General features: G+C 36.9%; 1 protein-coding gene across 10 annotated transcripts in view; it reads right to left on the bottom strand.

The window, feature by feature from the left end:
• Positions 1-13,812, bottom strand: part of LOC135211019 (ATP-binding cassette sub-family C member 5-like) — an 818,851-nt gene that overhangs the window by 701,958 nt on the left and 103,081 nt on the right. The gene's annotated exons all lie outside the window — the stretch shown is intronic.

Here is a 13,812-nt window from a genome sequence, read left to right as displayed (position 1 = left end):
ACATGCTGTGTCTTGTTCTCTTATTACATGGGATAGAAATCCTGAGTTTCATGGTTAATGGGAGGATCTTGATATAGCTGGAGGCCTTCATGTAGCTGCCACCTGGGCTGTTATGAAGAGAGGGTTGGCACAAGTACTGAAGTTAGATTTTACTGCATAGTGTTCAATGTGGGTCTATATGCTTGTATGTATAATGTCTCCAGGAAGAAGGAAAGTCTTCATTTATCAGGGGTGCATGCTAAGATTTCCATGGTTACTAGAAAGGATTGACACCTGATTATTGTTATAAAAGATTGTGAATCTGTTGGGAAACCTGCTAATTAATTAAGATTTATGCAGGTAGCTTAATCAATCACATAGTACTTTACCCATATGGAACAATACACTAAGCCTTGATATACTAACTACCAATAAAGTGTGTTTTGTTCTTTTCAGGGAGCAACCCTCCCTGCACATGAGGCAGGAGTCCAGGGTTGGTAGGCTTCCTGTAGAATGTCATAGTACACCAGCTGGGTACTTTTGCTACTCTTCTCACAGGTGAAGTGGAGAATGGAACACTCTCAAAAGTGTATCTTAAAACTCTCCAGGTCATTCTTGTGATATGACAATACCTAACTAGTCAGTAGTCTTTGTTTGACCTTACAGCAACCCCTGATGTTTTCACAAGGGTGTTAGACCCAGCTGATACCTGCATGTACAGCAGGACATCAGATTAATGAAGTAAATCTAGACCAGTGTTATTCAACCTTTTTAACAGAAACTTAGGGGGCACACCTTTGATTTTAATATGGACTAAATACTTATGAAAATTGAATTTATTGAGAAGTTTCAGAAACTTTAGATTGCTGGTACAGTAATACTTCATTCCTGAGACGATATTTTACTTTTTTTGTGCAGAGCGTTCAAGCATACGGTAGTACCTCAGGATACGAAATTAATCCGTTCCGAAGCGGCCTTCGTAACCTGATTTTTTCGTATCTTGAACAACATTTTACATGTAAATTGCCTAATTCGTTCCAAGCCCTACAAAAACATCCCAGTAAATTTTATAATAAAGCTAAACTGACCAATAAACAATGAAATACAACAATTTGGACCATTCAATACCTAACTTAAACTACATATACAGTAGTACCTCGAGATACGAAATTAATCCATTCCGAGGCGCCTTTCGTATCATGAGGTTTTCGTATCTTGGACCACATTTTACATGTAAAATGGCTAATCCGTTCCAAGCCCTCCAAAAACACCCCAGTAAATTTCATGATAAAGCTAAATTGACCTATAAACAATGAAATACTACAATTTGGACCATTCAATACCTAAATTAATAAAAAATGCAAACTATAACCTGTAAATACAGTGTATATTAGTGTACATGGTAACAAGAAATATACTGTACGTAAAATGTGGAAGCTTACCTTTTGAGTGAGGCTACGTACATACGTAACTATCCAAGGAAGATTGCTTCTGCCTACTTTTCACAATGTTCCGGTGTGTGAGCCTTTTTGGGGGGTGTCTTCTACAAATGATTGCACTTTATGTAAAGCGGCTTTAATTTCTGCAGTTTTTTTTTCTTTTGTACATATGTACGTACGTACACTTTAAAAAATATACGTACACAATGTTCCTGTGTGAGCCTTTTTGAAGGGTGCCTTCCACAAATGATTGCACTTTATGAAAAGCGGCTTTAATTTCCGCCGTTTTTTTTTCTTTTTTTGATTTTTAACTTTACTTTACATAGTTTTTTTTTTTTTTTTTTTAATACAGAATTTCAACTTTCTGTTTTTTATCACTTGGTTCTTTTTTTGCACCTCATGACTCTGTTGGCCCTGGTGTCCATCAAAACCCTGTTCAACCAAATGCTCTCTCTGCAACTGATTGGGGTACTGAAGTGCCTTGATTATACGTACTGGTATGCATGTTGTAAATGATTGGTCTACACCCTCTGTTCAGCAGGGAGTGGATATTCTACCAACCTTGCAAAGTTTCCAGTTATCCCATGAGAGAGACCTTGATCACTTATCCCATGTGAGAGATCTTGGTCACTTTTTTTTTTTAAATAACGTACACATTGACGATCCCGAAAACGAATACCGCGTGCGTACTATAACAATGCTGGTACCAAGTGGCCGAAGCACGCCACCACGTGTACATAGTAGATGCATGATGGGAGGGACGCTGGCCAATAGGAGAGAAGGATTTCATGGCCGCGACTAGCATCAGGAACCAATGGGAGGGCAGGAGGATGGTGACGAGTCTACTAGTACTAAGATGGCGGCGCGCGGCGCGATTTTCAAAATTGTTATCCGGGCGAATCTTGGACTTTCAGAAACCTTTCGTATCTTGAAAACTTTTCGTATGTAGAGCTGTTAAGTTTTTCGTATTGGCTTTCGTATCTCGAGTTTTTCGTAAGTTGAGCCTTTCGTATCTCAAGGTACCTCTGTACTACTAATATGTACTACATACCTGTAAATGAAGTGTACTAGTGTACATGGTACAAGAAATACTGTACATGCATATGTAGTGAAATGTGGAACCTTACCTTTCGAGTGAGGCTATCTCCGAAAGTGGCGACTGAGGAGGAGGACAAATGGCAGAAAACATGACCACTTAACTTTACGAAACACATTAAAAAATGACAGGAAACATTAAGACTAAACTTTACGAAACACATTAACAAATGGCACAAAATGTTAACACTTAACCCTCTTACGCCGACTGGACGTATTTTACGTCGACATTTTTTGTCTCCCGTGTGCCGACTGGACGTATTTTACGTAGACTTACAAAAGTTTTTTTTTAAATTTGCGGAAAAATACTTATAGGCCTACCAGCCTAAAACTTTTGAATCACGCGCCTTGGGGGATGCTGGGAGTTCACGGATCAAGGTGTTGTTTTGTTTACAATTGTTACGCAGGCGCGAATTTCTTTCTTGCCGCACTAAAAAGTATCTGTGACACATCTCGGAAATTATTTCGTCACTTTGACATAATTTTTGTACCATTGTAAATTAGCTGTTATATGAAGTATATATGAAAATGTGCGCATTTTTATGTAGAATACAACAATAAAATACTCATGACTGTAGCTTTTATCAGTTTTGAGACATTTTCTTATAAATAACAATAATTGCCAAAATTTCAACCTTCGATCAACTTTGACTCTACCGAAATGGTCGAAAAACGCAATTGTAAGCTAAAACTCTTATATTTTAGTAATATTCAATCATTTACCTTAATTTTGCAACTAATTGGAAGTCTCTAGCACAATATTTCGATTTATGGTGAATTTATGATAAAACTTTTTCCTTACGTCTGCGCGGTAACTCTTCCGAAAAAAATCATACATGCGATTGTGGTAATGTTTGCACTATTTTAAAATTAGCCGTTATATAAAGTTTTATATATGGAAATGTGCGCAATTTCATGCACAATACAACTAAAAACAACCCATGGTTGTAGCTTTTATCAGTTTTGAGATATTTTCATATAAATAACGATAAGTGCCAAAATTTCAACCTTCGGTCAACTTTGACTCCACCGAAATGGTCGAAAAACGCAATTGTAAGCTAAAACGCTTATATTCTAGTAATATTCAAGCATTTACCTTCATTTTGCAACAAATTGGAAGTCTCTAGCACAATATTTCGATTTATGGTGAATTTATGAAAAAAAATAACATTTTCTTTACGTCCGTGCGGTAACTCTTCCGAAAAAATCATACGTGCGATTGTGGTAATGTTTGCACCATTTTAAATTAGCCGTTACATAAAGTTTTATATATGAAAATGTGCGCAATTTCATGTAGAATACAACAAAAAATAATTGAAGGTTGTAGCTTTTCTAATTTTTGAAATATTTGCATATAAATCACGATAAATAGAAAAAAAACCACGTTCGGTCAACTTTGACTCTACCGAAATGGTCGAAAAACGCAATTGTAAGCTAAAACTCTTACAGTCTAGTAATATTCAGTCATTTATCTTCATCTTGAAACAAATTCGAAGTCTCTAGCAAAATATTTAGATTTATGGTGAATTTAAAAAATTATTTTTCCTTCCCTCCGCGCGCGGATTCTCCGCCACAAATCTCCGAAATGCGTACGTACCATTCTCGGAATATTTGCTCCATTTCATATTAGGCATTTCATATAGTTTTATATATGAAAATGTGCGCAATTTTATGTAGAATAAAACGAAAAATATTTGAAGGTTGTAGCTTTTCTTATTTCTGAAATAATTGCATATAAAGAATATATATATAAAAAAATTCGAAATTCGGTCAACTTTAACTCGTCAGATATGGTCGAAAACTGCAATTGTAAGCTAATACTCTTACAGTATAGTAATATTCAATCATTTGTCTTCATTTTGAAAGAAATTGGAAGTCTCTAGGACAAAGTTTAGATTTATGGTGAATTTTTGAAAAAAATATTTGTTTACGTCCGCGCGTTACGAATTCATGCATTATTTTGTGACAATATTTTCTCTGTGTTGCTTTTATCGTTTTACAATGTGACCAAAATGATCGCAATTTAGTGTACATTACAACGAAAAAAAGTAACTTGTTACCTTTAACCGTTTTGCGCACAGCGCGATTTGAATACAATTATATATGAAATTTCATTTTTGCGCTCATTATTTATATATGATAATGATAATTTTTTTCATTTCTGATGGTTGTATACTAAACTTCAGCCAATGACAAAAAAAGGAGCCAAAAATGAACTCTTAATCTTGAAAACTAAGCGCGCTGTGATTTTTTGAAAAAAATATTTTTTCCGCTTCCACGCTCACTCTGAAACACCTCCGGCACATGGGAGACAATTTTTTTTTTACCGCTTCGGCGTAAGAGGGTTAACTTTACAAAAAACTTGAAATTAAATTTTTTTTTCTTTTTTTTTTACATTTTTTTTTTTTTTTTTTTTTTTACTTTTTTATACTTTATTTACAAAATTTCAATTTCTTCACCACTTTCAACTTTCTGTTTTTTCATATCACTTGGATCTTCCTGTTTGCTTACTCCTACTAAAGGCCTCTTTAAAAAATAACTATCCAAGGAAGATTGTTTCTGCCTGCTTTTCACAATATTCCTGAAACAACTCAGACAAACGTCATCGCACTGCGCAAGCATATGACCTGTGTAAGCCTTTTCGGGGTGTCTCTTTTCTACAAATGATTGCACCTTGTGAAAAGCAGCTAGAGCATCCTTAATTTCTGCTGTTGTCATAGGGTGGTTGTCCTCCTCCTCGCCGCTGCTAGAGAACTCTTCTTGAACGAAGTTATGTTGCATGAACTCCAACTCCTTCAGGTCATCCATCGTAAGCTCCTCTTGGTGCTCCTCGAGAAGGTCATTGATGTTGTCCTCGTCGACGACCAGCCCCATAGACTTGCTGAGTGCAACGATCTCGTCAAGATCTGGTTGCAAAACAGTTTCAGGATCGTCAACTGTTTCTGAATCTGCATCAGCTTTGCCCACGTTGAATCCCTAGAAGTCTCGGGCGGATATGGCATCAGGCCAGAGTTTCTTCCATGAAAAATTCAAAGTTTGCCTCAAAACCTCCTGCCAAGCTTGATCGATGCATATAACAACATTGAAATGCTCCTTCCAAAACTCACGCAAGGTGAGGTTTGTGGTATCGCTGATCTCGAAGCATCTCTTAAAAAGATGTTTCGTATACAGCTTCTTGAAGTTCGATATCACTTGCTGGTCCATGGGCTGGAGGAGAGGGGTGGTGTTAGGCGGAAGATAAAGAACCTTGATAAAAGAATACTCCGCTAGGATATCTTCCTCAAGGCCAGGAAGGTGAGTAGGGGCATTGTCCAACACCAGCAGACATTTCAGAGGGAAGCACTTCTCTTCCAAGAATTTCGTCACTGTCAGGCCGAAACACAGATTTACCTACTTGGTGAACAAAAGTCTCGTTAGCCAGGCTTTCGCATTAGCCCTCCACATCACTGGAAGCTTCTCCTTTAGCACTTTGTGGACCTTGAAGGCTCGAGGAGTCTCGGAATGATAGATATGTAGGGGCTTCACCTTGCAATCCCCACTGGACAAAGTGCGAGCGTAAGCCTGTCTTTCATAGGCTTATGCCAGGGTAGCTTCTTCTTTTCCTCTGTGATGTACGTCCGATGAGGCATTTTTTTCCAAAAAAAAAAGCCATTCTCATCACAGTTGAAGACTTGCTGAGAACTGTAGCCTTCGTTGATCGTCATCTTGTCAAACGTCTTAATAAAGGCTTAGGCCGCTTTTGTGTCCAAGCTGGCAGCCTCCCCATGACACACCACCGAATGGATGACAGTCCATTTCCGGAATTTTTCAAACCACCCACGAGAAGCCTTGAAGTCTGGGGTTGGCATCGATGTCCCTTCTCCTCCGTCATCATCGGCCTGGGCAATCAAATCGCCAAAAATACCGCTGGCCTTCTGGCAGATTGCCGTTTTGGTAATCGTATCGCCAGCGATATCTTTGTCTTTTATCCATACAAGAAGCAGCCTCTCCAACTCATCGTACATGTGGCTCCTCTTGTTGGACAAAATAGTCACGCCCTTGGAAGGTGTAGCTGCTTTGATGGGTTCCCTCTGCTTAAGTGTATGGTGCCTATCGTCGACGGATTTCGGCCGTATTCCTTAGAGATCACACTCAACCGCATGCCAGCCTCATACTTCTTAATAATCTCCATCTTTTTCTCCATAGAAAGCATCCTCTTCTTTTCGTGAACTTCAGCAACTTTCTTGGGAACCATGACTATACAAACGTAATTAAGTTACAAGTTAATTTCTCACACAACACGATAAAGTACAAAGCGAAATCACTGACGTGAATTTACGTTAACAAACGAAATCGTATATGCACGGTGAGAGAGATGCTGACCAATAGGAGAGCAGGATCTTACGGCAGTGACTAGCATCTGGAACCAATGGGAGAATTGGAGGATGGTGGAGCGTCTAATCAGTTGCAGCTAGCGGCACATGAGTTTTAAAATTGTTCTCTGTGGTCCGGGCGAATCTCAGCACTTTACAGCAATAACCTTTCGTAACCTGAATTATTTTCGTATGCAGAGGCAAAAAAATCTTCGTATTTGCTTTCATAACTTGAATTTTTCGTAAGTTGGGACTTTCGTATATTGAGGTTCAACTGTAATTTAAAATACAGTGGACCCCCCATATTTGCATTCTCCAGATTCGCGGATTTCCCCCTCGGGAACGTTTCCTTGCATTATTCACAGAAAATTCGGACATTTGCGGTATTTTTCCATGAGAAATATCCACAAATTCCAGTTTTTTTTTTTATCAATTTCATCATAAAATGCACTTTTTGTGATAAAACTATTAAAAAAAACCAAGTATGAAAATTGTTAGGTTTTTCTTGAGTTTTAACTAACAAAATAGGCGGGGGGGTCTGGTACACATCCCCCCGAATATGGGGGGACCACTGTATGTGTTTTTTTATATGCTGCATATTTTTATTTTAGAGGAGAACCCTTTAGCAAAGTGATTATAGATATGGTTGGACCGCTACCAAAGACAAAGAAAGGAAATGGGTATTTGTTAACATTAATGTGTCCTGTGACAAGATATTCACAGGCGATCTATCTTAGAAACATATCTGCCAGGTTAGTTGCTGAAAAACTTGGAGTTTTCCCCAAAGTTTGGTATACTAGAATTACTACAAAGTAATAGAGAAACAAACTTTACTGCCAAGTTATTCTAGGATGTGATGAATTTATTAGGAGTGAAACAACAGTTATCCACTGCTTATCATCCAGAAACTCAAGGTGGAAAGTTTCAACCAGACATTGAAAAGTATGCTGACAAAGTATTGCTCCGAGTCAGGAAGAGAATGGGATGTAGGTTTACCCTTAATGTTGTTTGAAGTTAGGAAAGCTTATCAAGAAAGTATGGGATGTTCACCTAATGAGATGATTTTTGGAAGAGAAGTGAGAGGACCATTGAAGATTTTTGGAAAAAAATTGGGAAGAAAATCAAGAGGAAATCCAAGGAGAGTATGTGAAGAACTTAAGGAAAAGGTTGAAAGAGATAAGAAAATTCTCTTTAGAAAATTTGAAAGTGGGTCAAGAGAAAATGAAAATGAGATATGATGTTAAGAGTAAGCTAAGAAGTTTTAGTGTTGGTCAACAAGTATTAATGTTCTTACCTACCAAGAGATTTCCCTCACCAATAAATTTCAAGGTCCTTACAAGATAATTCAGAAGTTAAGTGATAGAACTTATGTGATTGAAACACCAGAAAGAAGAAGAAGACAAAGGAAGATACATGTGAACCTCTTGAAACCTTATTTCTCAGAAACTAAAACTGAAACTGTGTCAACAACCCAGACAACTTCATCTACAGAAGACAATGATGGCTACAAATTGGGAGCTGATAGCAAGATGAATAATTCTTCAATTTTGGAAAATTTGGATGATAAACTGAAACATCTCTGAGTTGAACAAGGTGAAGACTTGAAGTGAAGAGATTAGAAGTTTCCCAGAAATTTTTGCAGATGTACCTAGGTGTACTGATCTGACCCAGCATGAGATCAAGATTCAAGAAGATGGAAAACGATTCAAGCAAAGAGCTTGTCGTTTATCACCTTATCATCGAGATGTTTTGAAGAAAGAAATTCGAGTATTTGCTGCAACATGGATTAGCAGAACCCATTTCAAGTCATTTCAGTTCTCCATGTGTGTTAGTGACAAAACCAGATGGTTCATTTAGGATGTGCACTGATTATAGGAAACTGAATTCCATCAGTGTAGCTGACAATTATCCCTTACTTCTTATGGATCAGTTACTTGATAATATTTAGCCAAATCTGCTTCCAAGATAGACTTGTTGAAAGGGTATTATCAAATTCCCTTAATGAGAATGCTAAGTTGCTGTCAGCTTTTATTACTCCTTTTGGACTGTATCAGTATACTGTTCTGCCGTTTGGTCTGATAAATGCACCTGCAACATTCCAACAAGTGATGGATCAACTGCTAGGATCTATAGAAGGAGTGGGTGTATAACTACATAGTTATTTACTCTACAACATGGGAAGAACATCTGAAGATTCTGAGGAAAGTTTTCAAGAAACTACAAGAGTGAGTTTGGAAAACCGACTGTTCAGTACCTTGGGTTTGAAGTTGGGAAAGGCCTTCTCGCTCCAGTAAATGCTAATGTAGAAGGTACCCATAAGGCTACCCCACCTACCACCAGGAAACAGCAATAGAGATTTTTGAGCATGGCTGGATTCTATCGTCATTTCTGTTCAAATTTCTCAGCTGTAGTAGCTCCCTTGACAGACTTAACTAGTCCCAAAGCTAAGTTTGTTTGGACTCCAACTCCAGAGCGTCAAGAATCCTTAGAGAGGGTAAAAGCCATTTTAACTTCAAGACCAGTACTTCACGCTCCAGACTTTAACGAGAAATTTGTGATACAAGTTGATGGCATTGGAGCTGTTCTACTTCAAGATGATGAGAATGTGTGCTTCATGTCTTCAGAACTGAAAAAACACCAGAGTATACTCGACAATCGAGAAGGAAACTTTAGCCTTAATCACAGCATTGAAAAAGTTTGAAGTATTAATCACAGCATTGAAAAAGTTTGAAGTATATGTGAACAGACCTAGAAATGAAGAAATTTTAGTGTTGTCTGATCACAATGCCCTATCATTTATCCAGTGAGTGAAAAATCCTATCAAACACTGACCAGGTGGACTATGTGCTTGCAATAGTAAAATGTAAGAATCCAAGCACATAAGTGGCAAAAACAATGTAGTTGCTGATTACTTATCCCGCTGTGAATCATTGGATTCAAAACAGGGATAACCAATCTTCTAGGGGGAGGTATCTTATATGCTGTTGCTTTTGCAATGCATATAATCCTCTCCTTATCTGTATGAAGTGTTGTAAAATTGTTTGCAATCTTTTCATATTCCTTATTTTGCTTAGAGTTAGTCTAATAATGTATGTTCAGATTTCACAAAACATTATTTAAAAGTTAAGAATAACGTAGAATGTGAGAAGAAAGAGAAAATGCATTGTCTGTTCGAAGCAGGAAAATAGCTGTCACCACTTGAGGCCGCATGGTTCCAATTTTTTTTTTTTTTAAACAATCAAATTCTCTCTTTGACAAATCGAGAGATATAAGTTAATTTACCAGCAATAATAGATAGTTTTTAATACAAAAACATCTCTTAACTACTTATATGAAATGAAAGGTATCAAACTTATGTGAAAAGTTTTAGGCTTATGAAAGATGATGCAATCTTCACGTGGTTTCTCAACAAAGACACCATGTGAAGATTGCATCATCTTTCATAAGCCTAAAACTTTTCACATAAGTTTGATACCTTTCATTTCATATAAGTAGTTAAGAGATGTTTTTGTATTGAAAACTATCTATTATTACTGGTAAATTAACTTATATCTCTCGATTTGTCAAAGAGAGAATTTTGTTGACTCATAAGTGCTTTAATTTTGAAGTGGAAAGGTTTGTGACTTAACTCAAGGAAACAACAAAATGATATCGTTAAGATACAATAAAGTTTGTTCATACTTACCTGGCAGATATATATATAGCTGTATTCTCTGAAGTCCGACAGAATTTCTAAAACTTACGACACACGTAGTGGGAGTAGGGTGGTTAGTACCCATTCCCGCCGCTGGGAGGCGGGTAGCAGGAACCATTCCCATTTTCTATCAGATTTCTATCTCCACTGTCTCCTGAGGGGAGGTGGGTGGGTACTTAAAATATATATATCTGCCAGGTAAGTATGAACAAACTTTATTGTATCTTAACAATATCATTTTGTTCATGAAACTTACCTGTCAGATATATATATAGCTGAATCCCACCTTTGGCGGTGGGAGAGACAGAAAAGGATTTTCCACCACTTAACCCTCTTACGCCGATTGGACGTATTAAACGTCGAGTCAAAATGTCTCCTGTATGCCGATTGGACGTATCATACGCCGGCTCAAAAAAGTTTTTTTAAAAATTCGCGGAAAAATACTTATAGGCCTACCAGCCGAAAACTTTTGTATCACGCGCCTTGGGGGATGCTGGGAGTTCACGGATCAAGGCATTGTTTTGTTTACAATCGCTATGCAGGCGTGCAAGCGCGAATTTCTTTCTTATCGCACTAAAAAGTATTGGTGACACATCTCGGAAATTATTTCGTCACTTTGACATAATTTTTGCACCATTTTAAATTATCCTTTACATAAAGTATTATATATGAAAATGTGTGCAATTTCATGTAAAATACAACAAAAAAACACTCATGATTGTAGCTTTTATCAGTTTTGAAATATTTTCATATAAATAATGATAAGTGCAAAAATTTCAACCTTCGGTCAACTTTGACTCTACAGAAATGGTCGAGAAACGCAATTGTAAGCTAAAATTCTTATATTATAGTAATATTCAATCATTTGCCTTCATTTTGCAACAAATTAGATGTCTCTAGCACAATATTTCGATTTATGGTGAATTTATGAAAAAACTTTTTCCTTACGTTCGTGCAATAACTCTTCCGATAAATTTTTTCGTGCAATTGTCCTAATGTTTGCACCCTTTTAAATTTGCCGTTACATAAAGTTTTATATATGGAAATGTGCGTAATTTCATGCACAATACAACAAAAAACAACCCATGGTTGTAGCTTTTATCAGTTTCGAAATATTTTCATATAAATAACGTTAAGTGCAAAATTTTAAACTTTCGGTCAACTTTGACTCTACCGAAATGGTCGAAAAACGCAATTGTAAGCTAAAACTCTTATATTCTAGTAATATTCAATCATTTACCTTCATTTTGAAATGACTTGGAAGTCTCTAGCACAATATGTCGATTTATGGTGAATTTATGAAAAAAAAAAAAAAAAAAAAACATTTTCCTTACGTTCGCGGCGGTACTCTTCCGAAAAAATCAGAATTTTTTTATGCGATTGTCGAAATGTTTGCACCATTTAAAATTAGCTGTTACATAAAGTTTTATATATGAAAATGTGCGCAATTTCATGTAGAATACAACTAAAAATGATTGAAGGTTGTATTTTTTCTCTTTTTTCGAAATATTTGCATATAAATCACGATAAATAGAAAAAAAACCACGTTCGGTCAAATTTGACTTTACCGAAATAGTTGAAAAACGCAATTGTAAGCTAAAACTCTACGGGCCTAGTAATATTCCGTCATTTTTCTTCATTTTTGTTTGAAAAACAAATTTGAAGTCTCTAGAAACAATATTGTGATTTATGGGTGAATTTTTTGAAAAATATATTTACCTTCACTCCGCGCGCCGATTCGCGGCCGCAAGTCTCCGAAATACGTACATTGCATTATCCTAATATTCGCTCCTTTTCATATAAGCCTTTTTATAGAGTTTCATATATCAAAATGTGCGCAAATTCATGAAAAATACAATAAAAAATAATTGAAGGTTGTAGCTTTTTCCATGTCCGAAATATGTGCATATAAAAAAATATATATATAAAAATTTCGACATTCGGTCAAATTTAACTTGTCTGAAATGGTCGAAATCTGCAATTCTAATCTAAAACTCTTACAGTATCGTAATATTCAATCATTTGTCTTAATTTTGAAACAAATTGGAAGTCTCTGGAACAATATTTGGAATTACGGTGAATTTTTGAAAATAAAATTTTTTTACGTCCGCGCGTTACAAATTCGTACATCATTTTGTGATAATATTTTTCCGGTGTTGCTTTTATTGTTTTACTATGTATTATATATCAGAAGGATTGCAATTTAGTGTACAATACAACGAAAAAAAAAGTAACTCGTTAGCTTTGACCGTTTTTTGCACAGCGTGATTTGAATACAATTATCTATGAATTTTTTTTTTCGCTACCATATATCGCATTATTTACATATGATAATGATATCATTTTTCATTTCTGATGATTGCATACTAAACTTCAGGCAATGAAAAAAAATGAGCCAAAAATGAACTCTTAATCTTCAAAACTAAGCGCGCTGTGATTTTTTGAAAAAATTATTTTTTCCGCTTCCACGCTCACTCCAAACCGGCGCCGGCATACAGGAGAGGTTTTGATTTTTAGGGCTTCGGCGTAAGAGGGTTAAGTTAGCCTAACAAAATACTCCCATATACCAAAGGCTAAAGGAAGGGACGACCGCATTCGGCGGCCGACCCTACAACCATAAACATTACAAATATTAAAAACTCACCTACCCTTTTCTATGGGAAAGGATGAGCGCTACCTCCTGCCCCCAAAATAGTGTCTGCGGCGACGTATGGTCCAAGAGAGTAACAGTTTTCATATGTCGTTCTCACCTCCCGTAGGTAGTGCGAGGCGAACACTGAGTTACTCCTCCAAAAAGTGGCACTTAAAATGTCTTTAAGGGCCATGTTTTTCTGAAAGGCTATCGAGGTCGAAATAGCCCTTACTTCGTGCACGTTAACTTTTAACAGACTAAAGTCACTGTCTTTGCAAGAAGAGTGCGCCTCCTTTATGGTGTTTCTTAAAAAGAATGCCAGTGCATTCTTGGACATGGGCATATTTGGTCTCTTGACCGAACACCATAAGTTCTCCGCAGAACCTCTACAATCCTTTGTTCTACGAAGATATTCTCTAAGAGCCCTAACAGGACACAGGACTCTTTCTGGCTCTTGACCAATGATCTCTGCCATACCCTTGATCTCGAACGTTTTAGGCCAAGGATTGGAAGGGTTTTCGTTCTTAGCCAGAAAAGACATACCCAAAGAGCAGACCGCATTATGCCCTTTGAAGCCGACGTGTTTACTAATAGCCTGTATTTCGCTAACTCTCTTCGGCG

This window comes from Macrobrachium nipponense, chromosome 4 (assembly GCF_015104395.2).
Source record: "Macrobrachium nipponense isolate FS-2020 chromosome 4, ASM1510439v2, whole genome shotgun sequence".
Classification (NCBI taxonomy): domain Eukaryota; kingdom Metazoa; phylum Arthropoda; class Malacostraca; order Decapoda; family Palaemonidae; genus Macrobrachium; species Macrobrachium nipponense.
This window is presented reverse-complemented; position numbering and strand designations above follow the sequence as displayed.